Source organism: Brachyhypopomus gauderio, chromosome 20 (assembly GCF_052324685.1).
Source record: "Brachyhypopomus gauderio isolate BG-103 chromosome 20, BGAUD_0.2, whole genome shotgun sequence".
Taxonomy (NCBI): Eukaryota; Metazoa; Chordata; class Actinopteri; order Gymnotiformes; family Hypopomidae; genus Brachyhypopomus; species Brachyhypopomus gauderio.
This window is the reverse complement of record NC_135230.1, coordinates 5797989-5820101: the sequence shown is the minus strand read 5'-3', so window position 1 is coordinate 5820101 and position 22113 is coordinate 5797989.

Here is a 22113-nt window from a genome sequence, read left to right as displayed (position 1 = left end):
ATATCCTGTGTGCTCTCATGCAGAGACAGGTTGACAACAATGTGATCAGGCTGCTCCAGTCAGCTTATGTGGACTGCGTGACCAGGATAACAGTCAATGGGCTCAAGACCGAGCCCATTGAGATGAAGGTTGGGGTTAAGCAAGGAGACCCGTTGTCTCCAATGATCTTCAACCTGGCACTGGATCTCCTAATCCAGACCCTAGAAAACCTTGGAAATGGATATCAGATAGGGGGTAGTAGGCTTACTACCCTAGCCTTTGCAGATGATCTAGCCTTGGTTATTGATTCCTGGGAGGGCATGCGTGGCAATCTTTCTAGATAGGTTTTGAGAGATTACTGGGCTTATGGTTCAGCCCAGTAAGTGTCATGGTTTCCTCATCAAGAGGGGCGGGACCTCCTACACGGTGAACGATCATGTGGCGTGGGAGGTTGGAGGAAAACCAATCCACCTCATTCAACCTGACGAACAGGAACGGAATCGAGTTGGCGTGAGTCCTTGGGTGGGAACCACAGGGCCAGATATGGGCACGAGGTTGCGTGAGTGGATAGATAGGATTGGAAGGGCCCCTCTCAAGCCGTCTCTGAGGGTCAAGTTGCTCAACGATTTTGTCATTCCAAGGTTGATCTACCTGGCTGATCACTGCGGGTACAAGAGCGGCGAGTTAGCCATGCTGGATGGAATAAGCAGGAAAGCAGTGAAGGAGTGGCTACACCTGCCACTGTCAACCTGTAACAGGTTGCTATACTCTAGGGTCCGAGATGGTAGACTTGGAATCCAAAAGTTGGCATCCCTTATTCCATCTATCCAAGCGTGACGCCTATACCGATTGCTTCACTCAGATGATGCGGTGGTATGTGTGGTTGTGTCAGAGATGGGTGGCCAATCTGAGTTAGGAGAGTTGTGGACAAGGGCAGGTGGCGATCGGGAGGAGTGTCCTGTGGTGGGTAGCCTTGGGGGCACGGACGTTACAGATGGGCCAGTTCCGTGTGGCTGGAGGAAAAGCGTGCTTGGTGAGAACTGGAGGTCCAGGGAGTTGGGGCTGATCTGTTCACGGACGACAGAATCAGTAGTGACTGGTTGAGGGATCCAGCGAGGGCTGGATTCAGGGAAAGTCACTTCATAGCTGTTCTTCAGTTGAGGGCTAATGTATACCCAACAAGGGAAGCCTTTACTAGGGGATGGTCAAAGGTCTTCTCGGAATGTCTGCGGTGTGGCGCACGCTTGGAATCCAGTTCTCACATACTTGGGCAGTGTCCCGCGGTCCAGGGCAGCAGGATCCGGAAACACAAAAAGTTATGTGCTCTGTTGGCTGAGGAAGGCGAGCGTAGGGGTTGGCGGGTACGAGGGAGGGTTGGCGGGTACGAGGGTGGTTGGAGGGAGCCCAGGATCAGATTTGAGGCATCGGTTTTGGTGAGGGCGGCTGATGAAAAGGTGAACCACTGCCATACGAGTCTCAGATAGCCACATTGGTTGGAGCGGAAAGGGTGCAGGTATTCGGGTTCCCTGTTGGTGCGAGGGGACAATTCCAATAGGTGCGTATCCGGCGACCGCACCTAATCGTAACGGACGATTATATCCGTGAATGAGGAGCATGTAATGCCCCCCTGCAATAGCTGATTTGCAGGGGGCAATGCCTTCCTGCAAATAGCCAAATGCCTCGTCATCTAATTAGTGACGCGCATGAATGGATGAACGAGATTCCCACTGTCCCTACCTACTATCTAGCGAAACCACAGCCAATGGAACGGGCTTGGCAGAATCAGCGGGGAAAGAATACCCTGTTGAGCTTGACTAGTCTGGCACTGTGAAGAGACATGAGGGGTGTAGAATAAGTGGGAGGCCCCGCCTGTCGGGCGCAGTCAGTGAAATACCACTACTCTTATAGTTTCCTCACTTACTCGGGGAAGCGAGCCCCCGGCGGGCTCTCGCTTCTGGTGTCAAGTGCTCCGGGCCACCCGGCCCGGGGACACGACCCGCTCCGGGGACAGTGGCAGGTGGGGAGTTTGACTGGGGCCGTACACCTGTCAAAGCGTAACGCAGGTGTCCTAAGGTGAGCTTGGGGTGGACAGAAACCTCCCGTGGAGCAGAAGGGCAAAAGCTCGCTTGATCTTGATTTTCAGTATGAATACAGATCGTGAAAGCGGGGCCTCACGATCCTTCTGGCTTTTTGGGTTTTAAGCAGGAGGTGTCAGAAAAGTTACCACAGGGATAACTGGCTTTTGGCGACCAAGCGTTCATAGCGACGTCGCTTTTTGATCCTTCGATGTCTGCTCTTCCTATCATTGTGAAGCAGAATTCACAAAGCGTTGGATTGTTCACCCACTAACAGGTAACGTAAGCTGGGTTTAGACCGTCGTGAGACAGGTTAGTTTTACCCTACTGATAATGTGTTGCAATAGTAATCCCGCTCAGTACGAGAGGAACCGCAGGTTCAGACATTTGGTGCGTGTGCTTGGCTGAGGAGCCACTGGTGCGAAGCTACCATCTAGGATTATGACTGAACGCCTCTAAGTCAGAATCCTGCCTAAACATAACGATATGAAGCGCCAAGGACCGTTGGTCTGGGTTAGCCGGGGATCCCTAGCAGGGGGGACCCCGGTGAGCAGAGCCGCTTGCGAGTGGACAGGGGTGCTGCTAGATGGGTGTGGCACCCACTCCGGTTGTGACTATGCTTGTCTGTGTTGAATCAGGTGCTAAATGCCTTGTAAACGACCTGATTCTGGGCCAGGGTTTTGTGAGTGGCAGAGCAGCTACTTCATTGCGATTCATTGAAAGTCATCCCTTGATCCAATCTTTTGTCGGCAATACACCGGCGCCAGGTGGCGGCGTATTGCCCTGTGGGAGTGGTGGGAGTGGTGCCCCAACAGCAAATTATTGCCCATACAGTGGTATACCAGGGGCAGGCCTGGTTAAAAAATGCACTGTTTTACTTGGTATACCATGGGCATATCAGAGTTTTACCAATGGCATGTGGTTCGAGAGGCGCGTGGCTAAGTGGTTTAGTCCGAGGAGAGGGGCTTAAGTGTGGGCCATAAAGGGTCAGCTGGAGATCAGGTTCTGGAGGTTGTGGATGTACCCCGGAGGTCAGTGAGGGCCAGGGGTGTCATCCTAGTGTGTGGCCGGGTTAAGGTGTGAAATGTAGCTGGACTGCATGCCCTGGAAGTCATAAATGACGAGACACAGACGAATAACTCTTTCAACCCTTTATTGGTTCATCCAGTGCCTGGATTCTGAGTTCTCTTACCCTAAAAGCATCACTCAGGGTAGGCAAAGATGCATAGAACCTGTCTGCAGTATCCACGGTATGACAAACAAGCATGCGGTTTTCCATGGTGAGGTGTCTGCCCTGGTTACTGACACATGTTCGGATTATGGTAAAGCCGATATGTCCGTGCATTCCGGCATGTTTCCATGCCCTTTGGAAGAGGTGGGTAATTGTAGTCATTTGCTTTCCTCCACTCTGTAAGACGTACGGGCACTTGTTGTCTCCATAGCGGTTAGAGATGTCAGCCATGTCTCTTAACCACGTCGCCTCTACAGGCATCAGGGCGAGGTAGGCCGAGCCGTATCTCCTGTCCGTTTTGTGTCGATCAACCTGGGAAATGTTAATGTACTAAGTTCTAAATTTCAAACAGGGTGGATCAACCAGGCCTCTCATCCTACAGTGTGTGGCGGGGGTAAGGTGAACTTATGTGGGCTTACCCAGACGACGGTCCGGCCTTGGTCATCTTGCTCTGCGTTGTCCACTTGATCTTTAGTCATGTTGTAAAAAACCACAGGTCTATGGCCTGTTATCATAGCCAGATAGCCTGTCGGATAGCCCTGTAAGAGGCAATACGTGTCCTCTCTGGCCTCCTCCCTCATCTGGTCTGGAAGAGAAAACCACCATGTTTAAAACATGTATGCCTAGAAATGTGCACCTGTTGCGGGCTTGATGTGTCTGTATTATGCCACTCACCTATCAGCCTGGGTATTTCCACTCCTGCTATCTTCATAAATCTCTCAAAATCTTGGGTGGATTTTAAGTGTTCTGTAAGTGGATAAGTCCAAGGTTATACCGTAGGCATATGGAGGAAATTTGTCCAGAATGGGCATGTGGAGGTCAACATACTTGATTTAAGTCTTTTGACTGCCTGCCGGTGGCTTCTCATATGTCTTTTAGTAATTTCTTGATTTGAAGGAGTATCTGTTTGATCTGCTGTGGTTGAAGGCCCAATATGTCCAGGTGGAAGGCTCGTGCACGTTTTATAAAAGACACAGCGTTGACGAGCATAATGTGTACCGTAGTGTAGCTGTATTTGTGTTTGATCCGAGTAGACGGCTACTGTCTTATTCTCTCCAGGTTGTGGATGAATTTAAGGCTATTGAAGTTGTGCTTTTGACTGCCTGCCGGTGGCTTCTCATATGTCTAGTGTGGTCCTTTAGTAATTTCTTGATTTGAAGGAGTATCTGTTTGATCTGCTGTGGTTGAAGGCCCAATATGTCCTGGGGTGTGAAATGTAGCTGGACTGCATGCCCTGGAAGTCATAAATGACGAGACACAGACGAATAACTCTTTCAACCCTTTATTGGTTCATCCAGTGCCTGGATTCTGAGTTCTCTTACCCTAAAAGCATCACTCAGGGTAGGCAAAGATGCATAGAACCTGTCTGCAGTATCCACGGTATGACAAACAAGCATGCGGTTTTCCATGGTGAGGTGTCTGCCCTGGTTACTGACACATGTTCGGATTATGGTAAAGCCGATATGTCCGTGCATTCCGGCATGTTTCCATGCCCTTTGGAAGAGGTGGGTAATTGTAGTCATTTGCTTTCCTCCACTCTGTAAGACGTACGGGCACTTGTTGTCTCCATAGCGGTTAGAGATGTCAGCCATGTCTCTTAACCACGTCGCCTCTACAGGCATCAGGGCGAGGTAGGCCGAGCCGTATCTCCTGTCCGTTTTGTGTCGATCAACCTGGGAAATGTTAATGTACTAAGTTCTAAATTTCAAACAGGGTGGATCAACCAGGCCTCTCATCCTACAGTGTGTGGCGGGGGTAAGGTGAACTTATGTGGGCTTACCCAGACGACGGTCCGGCCTTGGTCATCTTGCTCTGCGTTGTCCACTTGATCTTTAGTCATGTTGTAAAAAACCACAGGTCTATGGCCTGTTATCATAGCCAGATAGCCTGTCGGATAGCCCTGTAAGAGGCAATACGTGTCCTCTCTGGCCTCCTCCCTCATCTGGTCTGGAAGAGAAAACCACCATGTTTAAAACATGTATGCCTAGAAATGTGCACCTGTTGCGGGCTTGATGTGTCTGTATTATGCCACTCACCTATCAGCCTGGGTATTTCCACTCCTGCTATCTTCATAAATCTCTCAAAATCTTGGGTGGATTTTAAGTGTTCTGTAAGTGGATAAGTCCAAGGTTATACCGTAGGCATATGGAGGAAATTTGTCCAGAATGGGCATGTGGAGGTCAACATACTTGATTTAAGTCTTTTGACTGCCTGCCGGTGGCTTCTCATATGTCTTTTAGTAATTTCTTGATTTGAAGGAGTATCTGTTTGATCTGCTGTGGTTGAAGGCCCAATATGTCCAGGTGGAAGGCTCGTGCACGTTTTATAAAAGACACAGCGTTGACGAGCATAATGTGTACCGTAGTGTAGCTGTATTTGTGTTTGATCCGAGTAGACGGCTACTGTCTTATTCTCTCCAGGTTGTGGATGAATTTAAGGCTATTGAAGTTGTGCTTTTGACTGCCTGCCGGTGGCTTCTCATATGTCTAGTGTGGTCCTTTAGTAATTTCTTGATTTGAAGGAGTATCTGTTTGATCTGCTGTGGTTGAAGGCCCAATATGTCCTGGGGTGTGAAATGTAGCTGGACTGCATGCCCTGGAAGTCATAAATGACGAGACACAGACGAATAACTCTTTCAACCCTTTATTGGTTCATCCAGTGCCTGGATTCTGAGTTCTCTTACCCTAAAAGCATCACTCAGGGTAGGCAAAGATGCATAGAACCTGTCTGCAGTATCCACGGTATGACAAACAAGCATGCGGTTTTCCATGGTGAGGTGTCTGCCCTGGTTACTGACACATGTTCGGATTATGGTAAAGCCGATATGTCCGTGCATTCCGGCATGTTTCCATGCCCTTTGGAAGAGGTGGGTAATTGTAGTCATTTGCTTTCCTCCACTCTGTAAGACGTACGGGCACTTGTTGTCTCCATAGCGGTTAGAGATGTCAGCCATGTCTCTTAACCACGTCGCCTCTACAGGCATCAGGGCGAGGTAGGCCGAGCCGTATCTCCTGTCCGTTTTGTGTCGATCAACCTGGGAAATGTTAATGTACTAAGTTCTAAATTTCAAACAGGGTGGATCAACCAGGCCTCTCATCCTAGTGTGTGTGGCGGGGGTAAGGTGAACTTATGTGGGCTTACCCAGACGACGGTCCGGCCTTGGTCATCTTGCTCTGCGTTGTCCACTTGATCTTTAGTCATGTTGTAAAAAACCACAGGTCTATGGCCTGTTATCATAGCCAGATAGCCTGTCGGATAGCCCTGTATGAGGCAATACGTGTCCTCTCTGGCCTCCTCCCTCATCTGGTCTGGAAGAGAAAACCACCATGTTTAAAACATGTATGCCTAGAAATGTGCACCTGTTGCGGGCTTGATATGTCTGTATTATGCCACTCACCTATCAGCCTGGGTATTTCCACTCCTGCTATCTTCATAAATCTCTCAAAATCTTGGGTGGATTTTAAGTGTTCTGTAAGTGGATAAGTCCAAGGTTATACCGTAGGCATATGGAGGAAATTTGTCCAGAATGGGCATGTGGAGGTCAACATACTTGATTTAAGTCTTTTGACTGCCTGCCGGTGGCTTCTCATATGTCTTTTAGTAATTTCTTGATTTGAAGGAGTATCTGTTTGATCTGCTGTGGTTGAAGGCCCAATATGTCCAGGTGGAAGGCTCGTGCACGTTTTATAAAAGACACAGCGTTGACGAGCATAATGTGTACCGTAGTGTAGCTGTATTTGTGTTTGATCCGAGTAGACGGCTACTGTCTTATTCTCTCCAGGTTGTGGATGAATTTAAGGCTATTGAAGTTGTGCTTTTGACTGCCTGCCGGTGGCTTCTCATATGTCTAGTGTGGTCCTTTAGTAATTTCTTGATTTGAAGGAGTATCTGTTTGATCTGCTGTGGTTGAAGGCCCAATATGTCCTGGGGTGTGAAATGTAGCTGGACTGCATGCCCTGGAAGTCATAAATGACGAGACACAGACGAATAACTCTTTCAACCCTTTATTGGTTCATCCAGTGCCTGGATTCTGAGTTCTCTTACCCTAAAAGCATCACTCAGGGTAGGCAAAGATGCATAGAACCTGTCTGCAGTATCCACGGTATGACAAACAAGCATGCGGTTTTCCATGGTGAGGTGTCTGCCCTGGTTACTGACACATGTTCGGATTATGGTAAAGCCGATATGTCCGTGCATTCCGGCATGTTTCCATGCCCTTTGGAAGAGGTGGGTAATTGTAGTCATTTGCTTTCCTCCACTCTGTAAGACGTACGGGCACTTGTTGTCTCCATAGCGGTTAGAGATGTCAGCCATGTCTCTTAACCACGTCGCCTCTACAGGCATCAGGGCGAGGTAGGCCGAGCCGTATCTCCTGTCCGTTTTGTGTCGATCAACCTGGGAAATGTTAATGTACTAAGTTCTAAATTTCAAACAGGGTGGATCAACCAGGCCTCTCATCCTAGTGTGTGTGGCGGGGGTAAGGTGAACTTATGTGGGCTTACCCAGACGACGGTCCGGCCTTGGTCATCTTGCTCTGCGTTGTCCACTTGATCTTTAGTCATGTTGTAAAAAACCACAGGTCTATGGCCTGTTATCATAGCCAGATAGCCTGTCGGATAGCCCTGTATGAGGCAATACGTGTCCTCTCTGGCCTCCTCCCTCATCTGGTCTGGAAGAGAAAACCACCATGTTTAAAACATGTATGCCTAGAAATGTGCACCTGTTGCGGGCTTGATATGTCTGTATTATGCCACTCACCTATCAGCCTGGGTATTTCCACTCCTGCTATCTTCATAAATCTCTCAAAATCTTGGGTGGATTTTAAGTGTTCTGTAAGTGGATAAGTCCAAGGTTATACCGTAGGCATATGGAGGAAATTTGTCCAGAATGGGCATGTGGAGGTCAACATACTTGATTTAAGTCTTTTGACTGCCTGCCGGTGGCTTCTCATATGTCTTTTAGTAATTTCTTGATTTGAAGGAGTATCTGTTTGATCTGCTGTGGTTGAAGGCCCAATATGTCCAGGTGGAAGGCTCGTGCACGTTTTATAAAAGACACAGCGTTGACGAGCATAATGTGTACCGTAGTGTAGCTGTATTTGTGTTTGATCCGAGTAGACGGCTACTGTCTTATTCTCTCCAGGTTGTGGATGAATTTAAGGCTATTGAAGTTGTGCTTTTGACTGCCTGCCGGTGGCTTCTCATATGTCTAGTGTGGTCCTTTAGTAATTTCTTGATTTGAAGGAGTATCTGTTTGATCTGCTGTGGTTGAAGGCCCAATATGTCCTGGGGTGTGAAATGTAGCTGGACTGCATGCCCTGGAAGTCATAAATGACGAGACACAGACGAATAACTCTTTCAACCCTTTATTGGTTCATCCAGTGCCTGGATTCTGAGTTCTCTTACCCTAAAAGCATCACTCAGGGTAGGCAAAGATGCATAGAACCTGTCTGCAGTATCCACGGTATGACAAACAAGCATGCGGTTTTCCATGGTGAGGTGTCTGCCCTGGTTACTGACACATGTTCGGATTATGGTAAAGCCGATATGTCCGTGCATTCCGGCATGTTTCCATGCCCTTTGGAAGAGGTGGGTAATTGTAGTCATTTGCTTTCCTCCACTCTGTAAGACGTACGGGCACTTGTTGTCTCCATAGCGGTTAGAGATGTCAGCCATGTCTCTTAACCACGTCGCCTCTACAGGCATCAGGGCGAGGTAGGCCGAGCCGTATCTCCTGTCCGTTTTGTGTCGATCAACCTGGGAAATGTTAATGTACTAAGTTCTAAATTTCAAACAGGGTGGATCAACCAGGCCTCTCATCCTAGTGTGTGTGGCGGGGGTAAGGTGAACTTATGTGGGCTTACCCAGACGACGGTCCGGCCTTGGTCATCTTGCTCTGCGTTGTCCACTTGATCTTTAGTCATGTTGTAAAAAACCACAGGTCTATGGCCTGTTATCATAGCCAGATAGCCTGTCGGATAGCCCTGTATGAGGCAATACGTGTCCTCTCTGGCCTCCTCCCTCATCTGGTCTGGAAGAGAAAACCACCATGTTTAAAACATGTATGCCTAGAAATGTGCACCTGTTGCGGGCTTGATATGTCTGTATTATGCCACTCACCTATCAGCCTGGGTATTTCCACTCCTGCTATCTTCATAAATCTCTCAAAATCTTGGGTGGATTTTAAGTGTTCTGTAAGTGGATAAGTCCAAGGTTATACCGTAGGCATATGGAGGAAATTTGTCCAGAATGGGCATGTGGAGGTCAACATACTTGATTTAAGTCTTTTGACTGCCTGCCGGTGGCTTCTCATATGTCTTTTAGTAATTTCTTGATTTGAAGGAGTATCTGTTTGATCTGCTGTGGTTGAAGGCCCAATATGTCCAGGTGGAAGGCTCGTGCACGTTTTATAAAAGACACAGCGTTGACGAGCATAATGTGTACCGTAGTGTAGCTGTATTTGTGTTTGATCCGAGTAGACGGCTACTGTCTTATTCTCTCCAGGTTGTGGATGAATTTAAGGCTATTGAAGTTGTGCTTTTGACTGCCTGCCGGTGGCTTCTCATATGTCTAGTGTGGTCCTTTAGTAATTTCTTGATTTGAAGGAGTATCTGTTTGATCTGCTGTGGTTGAAGGCCCAATATGTCCTGGGGTGTGAAATGTAGCTGGACTGCATGCCCTGGAAGTCATAAATGACGAGACACAGACGAATAACTCTTTCAACCCTTTATTGGTTCATCCAGTGCCTGGATTCTGAGTTCTCTTACCCTAAAAGCATCACTCAGGGTAGGCAAAGATGCATAGAACCTGTCTGCAGTATCCACGGTATGACAAACAAGCATGCGGTTTTCCATGGTGAGGTGTCTGCCCTGGTTACTGACACATGTTCGGATTATGGTAAAGCCGATATGTCCGTGCATTCCGGCATGTTTCCATGCCCTTTGGAAGAGGTGGGTAATTGTAGTCATTTGCTTTCCTCCACTCTGTAAGACGTACGGGCACTTGTTGTCTCCATAGCGGTTAGAGATGTCAGCCATGTCTCTTAACCACGTCGCCTCTACAGGCATCAGGGCGAGGTAGGCCGAGCCGTATCTCCTGTCCGTTTTGTGTCGATCAACCTGGGAAATGTTAATGTACTAAGTTCTAAATTTCAAACAGGGTGGATCAACCAGGCCTCTCATCCTACAGTGTGTGGCGGGGGTAAGGTGAACTTATGTGGGCTTACCCAGACGACGGTCCGGCCTTGGTCATCTTGCTCTGCGTTGTCCACTTGATCTTTAGTCATGTTGTAAAAAACCACAGGTCTATGGCCTGTTATCATAGCCAGATAGCCTGTCGGATAGCCCTGTAAGAGGCAATACGTGTCCTCTCTGGCCTCCTCCCTCATCTGGTCTGGAAGAGAAAACCACCATGTTTAAAACATGTATGCCTAGAAATGTGCACCTGTTGCGGGCTTGATGTGTCTGTATTATGCCACTCACCTATCAGCCTGGGTATTTCCACTCCTGCTATCTTCATAAATCTCTCAAAATCTTGGGTGGATTTTAAGTGTTCTGTAAGTGGATAAGTCCAAGGTTATACCGTAGGCATATGGAGGAAATTTGTCCAGAATGGGCATGTGGAGGTCAACATACTTGATTTAAGTCTTTTGACTGCCTGCCGGTGGCTTCTCATATGTCTTTTAGTAATTTCTTGATTTGAAGGAGTATCTGTTTGATCTGCTGTGGTTGAAGGCCCAATATGTCCAGGTAAAAGGCTCGTGCACGTTTTATAAAAGACACAGCGTTGACGAGCATAATGTGTACCGTAGTGTAGCTGTATTTGTGTTTGATCCGAGTAGACGGCTACTGTCTTATTCTCTCCAGGTTGTGGATGAATTTAAGGCTATTGAAGTTGTGCTTTTGACTGCCTGCCGGTGGCTTCTCATATGTCTAGTGTGGTCCTTTAGTAATTTCTTGATTTGAAGGAGTATCTGTTTGATCTGCTGTGGTTGAAGGCCCAATATGTCCTGGGGTGTGAAATGTAGCTGGACTGCATGCCCTGGAAGTCATAAATGACGAGACACAGACGAATAACTCTTTCAACCCTTTATTGGTTCATCCAGTGCCTGGATTCTGAGTTCTCTTACCCTAAAAGCATCACTCAGGGTAGGCAAAGATGCATAGAACCTGTCTGCAGTATCCACGGTATGACAAACAAGCATGCGGTTTTCCATGGTGAGGTGTCTGCCCTGGTTACTGACACATGTTCGGATTATGGTAAAGCCGATATGTCCGTGCATTCCGGCATGTTTCCATGCCCTTTGGAAGAGGTGGGTAATTGTAGTCATTTGCTTTCCTCCACTCTGTAAGACGTACGGGCACTTGTTGTCTCCATAGCGGTTAGAGATGTCAGCCATGTCTCTTAACCACGTCGCCTCTACAGGCATCAGGGCGAGGTAGGCCGAGCCGTATCTCCTGTCCGTTTTGTGTCGATCAACCTGGGAAATGTTAATGTACTAAGTTCTAAATTTCAAACAGGGTGGATCAACCAGGCCTCTCATCCTAGTGTGTGTGGCGGGGGTAAGGTGAACTTATGTGGGCTTACCCAGACGACGGTCCGGCCTTGGTCATCTTGCTCTGCGTTGTCCACTTGATCTTTAGTCATGTTGTAAAAAACCACAGGTCTATGGCCTGTTATCATAGCCAGATAGCCTGTCGGATAGCCCTGTATGAGGCAATACGTGTCCTCTCTGGCCTCCTCCCTCATCTGGTCTGGAAGAGAAAACCACCATGTTTAAAACATGTATGCCTAGAAATGTGCACCTGTTGCGGGCTTGATATGTCTGTATTATGCCACTCACCTATCAGCCTGGGTATTTCCACTCCTGCTATCTTCATAAATCTCTCAAAATCTTGGGTGGATTTTAAGTGTTCTGTAAGTGGATAAGTCCAAGGTTATACCGTAGGCATATGGAGGAAATTTGTCCAGAATGGGCATGTGGAGGTCAACATACTTGATTTAAGTCTTTTGACTGCCTGCCGGTGGCTTCTCATATGTCTTTTAGTAATTTCTTGATTTGAAGGAGTATCTGTTTGATCTGCTGTGGTTGAAGGCCCAATATGTCCAGGTGGAAGGCTCGTGCACGTTTTATAAAAGACACAGCGTTGACGAGCATAATGTGTACCGTAGTGTAGCTGTATTTGTGTTTGATCCGAGTAGACGGCTACTGTCTTATTCTCTCCAGGTTGTGGATGAATTTAAGGCTATTGAAGTTGTGCTTTTGACTGCCTGCCGGTGGCTTCTCATATGTCTAGTGTGGTCCTTTAGTAATTTCTTGATTTGAAGGAGTATCTGTTTGATCTGCTGTGGTTGAAGGCCCAATATGTCCTGGGGTGTGAAATGTAGCTGGACTGCATGCCCTGGAAGTCATAAATGACGAGACACAGACGAATAACTCTTTCAACCCTTTATTGGTTCATCCAGTGCCTGGATTCTGAGTTCTCTTACCCTAAAAGCATCACTCAGGGTAGGCAAAGATGCATAGAACCTGTCTGCAGTATCCACGGTATGACAAACAAGCATGCGGTTTTCCATGGTGAGGTGTCTGCCCTGGTTACTGACACATGTTCGGATTATGGTAAAGCCGATATGTCCGTGCATTCCGGCATGTTTCCATGCCCTTTGGAAGCGGTGGGTAATTGTAGTCATTTGCTTTCCTCCACTCTGTAAGACGTACGGGCACTTGTTGTCTCCATAGCGGTTAGAGATGTCAGCCATGTCTCTTAACCACGTCGCCTCTACAGGCATCAGGGCGAGGTAGGCCGAGCCGTATCTCCTGTCCGTTTTGTGTCGATCAACCTGGGAAATGTTAATGTACTAAGTTCTAAATTTCAAACAGGGTGGATCAACCAGGCCTCTCATCCTAGTGTGTGTGGCGGGGGTAAGGTGAACTTATGTGGGCTTACCCAGACGACGGTCCGGCCTTGGTCATCTTGCTCTGCGTTGTCCACTTGATCTTTAGTCATGTTGTAAAAAACCACAGGTCTATGGCCTGTTATCATAGCCAGATAGCCTGTCGGATAGCCCTGTATGAGGCAATACGTGTCCTCTCTGGCCTCCTCCCTCATCTGGTCTGGAAGAGAAAACCACCATGTTTAAAACATGTATGCCTAGAAATGTGCACCTGTTGCGGGCTTGATATGTCTGTATTATGCCACTCACCTATCAGCCTGGGTATTTCCACTCCTGCTATCTTCATAAATCTCTCAAAATCTTGGGTGGATTTTAAGTGTTCTGTAAGTGGATAAGTCCAAGGTTATACCGTAGGCATATGGAGGAAATTTGTCCAGAATGGGCATGTGGAGGTCAACATACTTGATTTAAGTCTTTTGACTGCCTGCCGGTGGCTTCTCATATGTCTTTTAGTAATTTCTTGATTTGAAGGAGTATCTGTTTGATCTGCTGTGGTTGAAGGCCCAATATGTCCAGGTGGAAGGCTCGTGCACGTTTTATAAAAGACACAGCGTTGACGAGCATAATGTGTACCGTAGTGTAGCTGTATTTGTGTTTGATCCGAGTAGACGGCTACTGTCTTATTCTCTCCAGGTTGTGGATGAATTTAAGGCTATTGAAGTTGTGCTTTTGACTGCCTGCCGGTGGCTTCTCATATGTCTAGTGTGGTCCTTTAGTAATTTCTTGATTTGAAGGAGTATCTGTTTGATCTGCTGTGGTTGAAGGCCCAATATGTCCTGGGGTGTGAAATGTAGCTGGACTGCATGCCCTGGAAGTCATAAATGACGAGACACAGACGAATAACTCTTTCAACCCTTTATTGGTTCATCCAGTGCCTGGATTCTGAGTTCTCTTACCCTAAAAGCATCACTCAGGGTAGGCAAAGATGCATAGAACCTGTCTGCAGTATCCACGGTATGACAAACAAGCATGCGGTTTTCCATGGTGAGGTGTCTGCCCTGGTTACTGACACATGTTCGGATTATGGTAAAGCCGATATGTCCGTGCATTCCGGCATGTTTCCATGCCCTTTGGAAGAGGTGGGTAATTGTAGTCATTTGCTTTCCTCCACTCTGTAAGACGTACGGGCACTTGTTGTCTCCATAGCGGTTAGAGATGTCAGCCATGTCTCTTAACCACGTCGCCTCTACAGGCATCAGGGCGAGGTAGGCCGAGCCGTATCTCCTGTCCGTTTTGTGTCGATCAACCTGGGAAATGTTAATGTACTAAGTTCTAAATTTCAAACAGGGTGGATCAACCAGGCCTCTCATCCTAGTGTGTGTGGCGGGGGTAAGGTGAACTTATGTGGGCTTACCCAGACGACGGTCCGGCCTTGGTCATCTTGCTCTGCGTTGTCCACTTGATCTTTAGTCATGTTGTAAAAAACCACAGGTCTATGGCCTGTTATCATAGCCAGATAGCCTGTCGGATAGCCCTGTATGAGGCAATACGTGTCCTCTCTGGCCTCCTCCCTCATCTGGTCTGGAAGAGAAAACCACCATGTTTAAAACATGTATGCCTAGAAATGTGCACCTGTTGCGGGCTTGATATGTCTGTATTATGCCACTCACCTATCAGCCTGGGTATTTCCACTCCTGCTATCTTCATAAATCTCTCAAAATCTTGGGTGGATTTTAAGTGTTCTGTAAGTGGATAAGTCCAAGGTTATACCGTAGGCATATGGAGGAAATTTGTCCAGAATGGGCATGTGGAGGTCAACATACTTGATTTAAGTCTTTTGACTGCCTGCCGGTGGCTTCTCATATGTCTTTTAGTAATTTCTTGATTTGAAGGAGTATCTGTTTGATCTGCTGTGGTTGAAGGCCCAATATGTCCAGGTGGAAGGCTCGTGCACGTTTTATAAAAGACACAGCGTTGACGAGCATAATGTGTACCGTAGTGTAGCTGTATTTGTGTTTGATCCGAGTAGACGGCTACTGTCTTATTCTCTCCAGGTTGTGGATGAATTTAAGGCTATTGAAGTTGTGCTTTTGACTGCCTGCCGGTGGCTTCTCATATGTCTAGTGTGGTCCTTTAGTAATTTCTTGATTTGAAGGAGTATCTGTTTGATCTGCTGTGGTTGAAGGCCCAATATGTCCTGGGGTGTGAAATGTAGCTGGACTGCATGCCCTGGAAGTCATAAATGACGAGACACAGACGAATAACTCTTTCAACCCTTTATTGGTTCATCCAGTGCCTGGATTCTGAGTTCTCTTACCCTAAAAGCATCACTCAGGGTAGGCAAAGATGCATAGAACCTGTCTGCAGTATCCACGGTATGACAAACAAGCATGCGGTTTTCCATGGTGAGGTGTCTGCCCTGGTTACTGACACATGTTCGGATTATGGTAAAGCCGATATGTCCGTGCATTCCGGCATGTTTCCATGCCCTTTGGAAGAGGTGGGTAATTGTAGTCATTTGCTTTCCTCCACTCTGTAAGACGTACGGGCACTTGTTGTCTCCATAGCGGTTAGAGATGTCAGCCATGTCTCTTAACCACGTCGCCTCTACAGGCATCAGGGCGAGGTAGGCCGAGCCGTATCTCCTGTCCGTTTTGTGTCGATCAACCTGGGAAATGTTAATGTACTAAGTTCTAAATTTCAAACAGGGTGGATCAACCAGGCCTCTCATCCTAGTGTGTGTGGCGGGGGTAAGGTGAACTTATGTGGGCTTACCCAGACGACGGTCCGGCCTTGGTCATCTTGCTCTGCGTTGTCCACTTGATCTTTAGTCATGTTGTAAAAAACCACAGGTCTATGGCCTGTTATCATAGCCAGATAGCCTGTCGGATAGCCCTGTATGAGGCAATACGTGTCCTCTCTGGCCTCCTCCCTCATCTGGTCTGGAAGAGAAAACCACCATGTTTAAAACATGTATGCCTAGAAATGTGCACCTGTTGCGGGCTTGATATGTCTGTATTATGCCACTCACCTATCAGCCTGGGTATTTCCACTCCTGCTATCTTCATAAATCTCTCAAAATCTTGGGTGGATTTTAAGTGTTCTGTAAGTGGATAAGTCCAAGGTTATACCGTAGGCATATGGAGGAAATTTGTCCAGAATGGGCATGTGGAGGTCAACATACTTGATTTAAGTCTTTTGACTGCCTGCCGGTGGCTTCTCATATGTCTTTTAGTAATTTCTTGATTTGAAGGAGTATCTGTTTGATCTGCTGTGGTTGAAGGCCCAATATGTCCAGGTGGAAGGCTCGTGCACGTTTTATAAAAGACACAGCGTTGACGAGCATAATGTGTACCGTAGTGTAGCTGTATTTGTGTTTGATCCGAGTAGACGGCTACTGTCTTATTCTCTCCAGGTTGTGGATGAATTTAAGGCTATTGAAGTTGTGCTTTTGACTGCCTGCCGGTGGCTTCTCATATGTCTAGTGTGGTCCTTTAGTAATTTCTTGATTTGAAGGAGTATCTGTTTGATCTGCTGTGGTTGAAGGCCCAATATGTCCTGGGGTGTGAAATGTAGCTGGACTGCATGCCCTGGAAGTCATAAATGACGAGACACAGACGAATAACTCTTTCAACCCTTTATTGGTTCATCCAGTGCCTGGATTCTGAGTTCTCTTACCCTAAAAGCATCACTCAGGGTAGGCAAAGATGCATAGAACCTGTCTGCAGTATCCACGGTATGACAAACAAGCATGCGGTTTTCCATGGTGAGGTGTCTGCCCTGGTTACTGACACATGTTCGGATTATGGTAAAGCCGATATGTCCGTGCATTCCGGCATGTTTCCATGCCCTTTGGAAGAGGTGGGTAATTGTAGTCATTTGCTTTCCTCCACTCTGTAAGACGTACGGGCACTTGTTGTCTCCATAGCGGTTAGAGATGTCAGCCATGTCTCTTAACCACGTCGCCTCTACAGGCATCAGGGCGAGGTAGGCCGAGCCGTATCTCCTGTCCGTTTTGTGTCGATCAACCTGGGAAATGTTAATGTACTAAGTTCTAAATTTCAAACAGGGTGGATCAACCAGGCCTCTCATCCTACAGTGTGTGGCGGGGGTAAGGTGAACTTATGTGGGCTTACCCAGACGACGGTCCGGCCTTGGTCATCTTGCTCTGCGTTGTCCACTTGATCTTTAGTCATGTTGTAAAAAACCACAGGTCTATGGCCTGTTATCATAGCCAGATAGCCTGTCGGATAGCCCTGTAAGAGGCAATACGTGTCCTCTCTGGCCTCCTCCCTCATCTGGTCTGGAAGAGAAAACCACCATGTTTAAAACATGTATGCCTAGAAATGTGCACCTGTTGCGGGCTTGATGTGTCTGTATTATGCCACTCACCTATCAGCCTGGGTATTTCCACTCCTGCTATCTTCATAAATCTCTCAAAATCTTGGGTGGATTTTAAGTGTTCTGTAAGTGGATAAGTCCAAGGTTATACCGTAGGCATATGGAGGAAATTTGTCCAGAATGGGCATGTGGAGGTCAACATACTTGATTTAAGTCTTTTGACTGCCTGCCGGTGGCTTCTCATATGTCTTTTAGTAATTTCTTGATTTGAAGGAGTATCTGTTTGATCTGCTGTGGTTGAAGGCCCAATATGTCCAGGTAAAAGGCTCGTGCACGTTTTATAAAAGACACAGCGTTGACGAGCATAATGTGTACCGTAGTGTAGCTGTATTTGTGTTTGATCCGAGTAGACGGCTACTGTCTTATTCTCTCCAGGTTGTGGATGAATTTAAGGCTATTGAAGTTGTGCTTTTGACTGCCTGCCGGTGGCTTCTCATATGTCTAGTGTGGTCCTTTAGTAATTTCTTGATTTGAAGGAGTATCTGTTTGATCTGCTGTGGTTGAAGGCCCAATATGTCCTGGGGTGTGAAATGTAGCTGGACTGCATGCCCTGGAAGTCATAAATGACGAGACACAGACGAATAACTCTTTCAACCCTTTATTGGTTCATCCAGTGCCTGGATTCTGAGTTCTCTTACCCTAAAAGCATCACTCAGGGTAGGCAAAGATGCATAGAACCTGTCTGCAGTATCCACGGTATGACAAACAAGCATGCGGTTTTCCATGGTGAGGTGTCTGCCCTGGTTACTGACACATGTTCGGATTATGGTAAAGCCGATATGTCCGTGCATTCCGGCATGTTTCCATGCCCTTTGGAAGAGGTGGGTAATTGTAGTCATTTGCTTTCCTCCACTCTGTAAGACGTACGGGCACTTGTTGTCTCCATAGCGGTTAGAGATGTCAGCCATGTCTCTTAACCACGTCGCCTCTACAGGCATCAGGGCGAGGTAGGCCGAGCCGTATCTCCTGTCCGTTTTGTGTCGATCAACCTGGGAAATGTTAATGTACTAAGTTCTAAATTTCAAACAGGGTGGATCAACCAGGCCTCTCATCCTAGTGTGTGTGGCGGGGGTAAGGTGAACTTATGTGGGCTTACCCAGACGACGGTCCGGCCTTGGTCATCTTGCTCTGCGTTGTCCACTTGATCTTTAGTCATGTTGTAAAAAACCACAGGTCTATGGCCTGTTATCATAGCCAGATAGCCTGTCGGATAGCCCTGTATGAGGCAATACGTGTCCTCTCTGGCCTCCTCCCTCATCTGGTCTGGAAGAGAAAACCACCATGTTTAAAACATGTATGCCTAGAAATGTGCACCTGTTGCGGGCTTGATATGTCTGTATTATGCCACTCACCTATCAGCCTGGGTATTTCCACTCCTGCTATCTTCATAAATCTCTCAAAATCTTGGGTGGATTTTAAGTGTTCTGTAAGTGGATAAGTCCAAGGTTATACCGTAGGCATATGGAGGAAATTTGTCCAGAATGGGCATGTGGAGGTCAACATACTTGATTTAAGTCTTTTGACTGCCTGCCGGTGGCTTCTCATATGTCTTTTAGTAATTTCTTGATTTGAAGGAGTATCTGTTTGATCTGCTGTGGTTGAAGGCCCAATATGTCCAGGTGGAAGGCTCGTGCACGTTTTATAAAAGACACAGCGTTGACGAGCATAATGTGTACCGTAGTGTAGCTGTATTTGTGTTTGATCCGAGTAGACGGCTACTGTCTTATTCTCTCCAGGTTGTGGATGAATTTAAGGCTATTGAAGTTGTGCTTTTGACTGCCTGCCGGTGGCTTCTCATATGTCTAGTGTGGTCCTTTAGTAATTTCTTGATTTGAAGGAGTATCTGTTTGATCTGCTGTGGTTGAAGGCCCAATATGTCCTGGGGTGTGAAATGTAGCTGGACTGCATGCCCTGGAAGTCATAAATGACGAGACACAGACGAATAACTCTTTCAACCCTTTATTGGTTCATCCAGTGCCTGGATTCTGAGTTCTCTTACCCTAAAAGCATCACTCAGGGTAGGCAAAGATGCATAGAACCTGTCTGCAGTATCCACGGTATGACAAACAAGCATGCGGTTTTCCATGGTGAGGTGTCTGCCCTGGTTACTGACACATGTTCGGATTATGGTAAAGCCGATATGTCCGTGCATTCCGGCATGTTTCCATGCCCTTTGGAAGCGGTGGGTAATTGTAGTCATTTGCTTTCCTCCACTCTGTAAGACGTACGGGCACTTGTTGTCTCCATAGCGGTTAGAGATGTCAGCCATGTCTCTTAACCACGTCGCCTCTACAGGCATCAGGGCGAGGTAGGCCGAGCCGTATCTCCTGTCCGTTTTGTGTCGATCAACCTGGGAAATGTTAATGTACTAAGTTCTAAATTTCAAACAGGGTGGATCAACCAGGCCTCTCATCCTAGTGTGTGTGGCGGGGGTAAGGTGAACTTATGTGGGCTTACCCAGACGACGGTCCGGCCTTGGTCATCTTGCTCTGCGTTGTCCACTTGATCTTTAGTCATGTTGTAAAAAACCACAGGTCTATGGCCTGTTATCATAGCCAGATAGCCTGTCGGATAGCCCTGTATGAGGCAATACGTGTCCTCTCTGGCCTCCTCCCTCATCTGGTCTGGAAGAGAAAACCACCATGTTTAAAACATGTATGCCTAGAAATGTGCACCTGTTGCGGGCTTGATATGTCTGTATTATGCCACTCACCTATCAGCCTGGGTATTTCCACTCCTGCTATCTTCATAAATCTCTCAAAATCTTGGGTGGATTTTAAGTGTTCTGTAAGTGGATAAGTCCAAGGTTATACCGTAGGCATATGGAGGAAATTTGTCCAGAATGGGCATGTGGAGGTCAACATACTTGATTTAAGTCTTTTGACTGCCTGCCGGTGGCTTCTCATATGTCTTTTAGTAATTTCTTGATTTGAAGGAGTATCTGTTTGATCTGCTGTGGTTGAAGGCCCAATATGTCCAGGTGGAAGGCTCGTGCACGTTTTATAAAAGACACAGCGTTGACGAGCATAATGTGTACCGTAGTGTAGCTGTATTTGTGTTTGATCCGAGTAGACGGCTACTGTCTTATTCTCTCCAGGTTGTGGATGAATTTAAGGCTATTGAAGTTGTGCTTTTGACTGCCTGCCGGTGGCTTCTCATATGTCTAGTGTGGTCCTTTAGTAATTTCTTGATTTGAAGGAGTATCTGTTTGATCTGCTGTGGTTGAAGGCCCAATATGTCCTGGGGTGTGAAATGTAGCTGGACTGCATGCCCTGGAAGTCATAAATGACGAGACACAGACGAATAACTCTTTCAACCCTTTATTGGTTCATCCAGTGCCTGGATTCTGAGTTCTCTTACCCTAAAAGCATCACTCAGGGTAGGCAAAGATGCATAGAACCTGTCTGCAGTATCCACGGTATGACAAACAAGCATGCGGTTTTCCATGGTGAGGTGTCTGCCCTGGTTACTGACACATGTTCGGATTATGGTAAAGCCGATATGTCCGTGCATTCCGGCATGTTTCCATGCCCTTTGGAAGAGGTGGGTAATTGTAGTCATTTGCTTTCCTCCACTCTGTAAGACGTACGGGCACTTGTTGTCTCCATAGCGGTTAGAGATGTCAGCCATGTCTCTTAACCACGTCGCCTCTACAGGCATCAGGGCGAGGTAGGCCGAGCCGTATCTCCTGTCCGTTTTGTGTCGATCAACCTGGGAAATGTTAATGTACTAAGTTCTAAATTTCAAACAGGGTGGATCAACCAGGCCTCTCATCCTAGTGTGTGTGGCGGGGGTAAGGTGAACTTATGTGGGCTTACCCAGACGACGGTCCGGCCTTGGTCATCTTGCTCTGCGTTGTCCACTTGATCTTTAGTCATGTTGTAAAAAACCACAGGTCTATGGCCTGTTATCATAGCCAGATAGCCTGTCGGATAGCCCTGTATGAGGCAATACGTGTCCTCTCTGGCCTCCTCCCTCATCTGGTCTGGAAGAGAAAACCACCATGTTTAAAACATGTATGCCTAGAAATGTGCACCTGTTGCGGGCTTGATATGTCTGTATTATGCCACTCACCTATCAGCCTGGGTATTTCCACTCCTGCTATCTTCATAAATCTCTCAAAATCTTGGGTGGATTTTAAGTGTTCTGTAAGTGGATAAGTCCAAGGTTATACCGTAGGCATATGGAGGAAATTTGTCCAGAATGGGCATGTGGAGGTCAACATACTTGATTTAAGTCTTTTGACTGCCTGCCGGTGGCTTCTCATATGTCTTTTAGTAATTTCTTGATTTGAAGGAGTATCTGTTTGATCTGCTGTGGTTGAAGGCCCAATATGTCCAGGTGGAAGGCTCGTGCACGTTTTATAAAAGACACAGCGTTGACGAGCATAATGTGTACCGTAGTGTAGCTGTATTTGTGTTTGATCCGAGTAGACGGCTACTGTCTTATTCTCTCCAGGTTGTGGATGAATTTAAGGCTATTGAAGTTGTGCTTTTGACTGCCTGCCGGTGGCTTCTCATATGTCTAGTGTGGT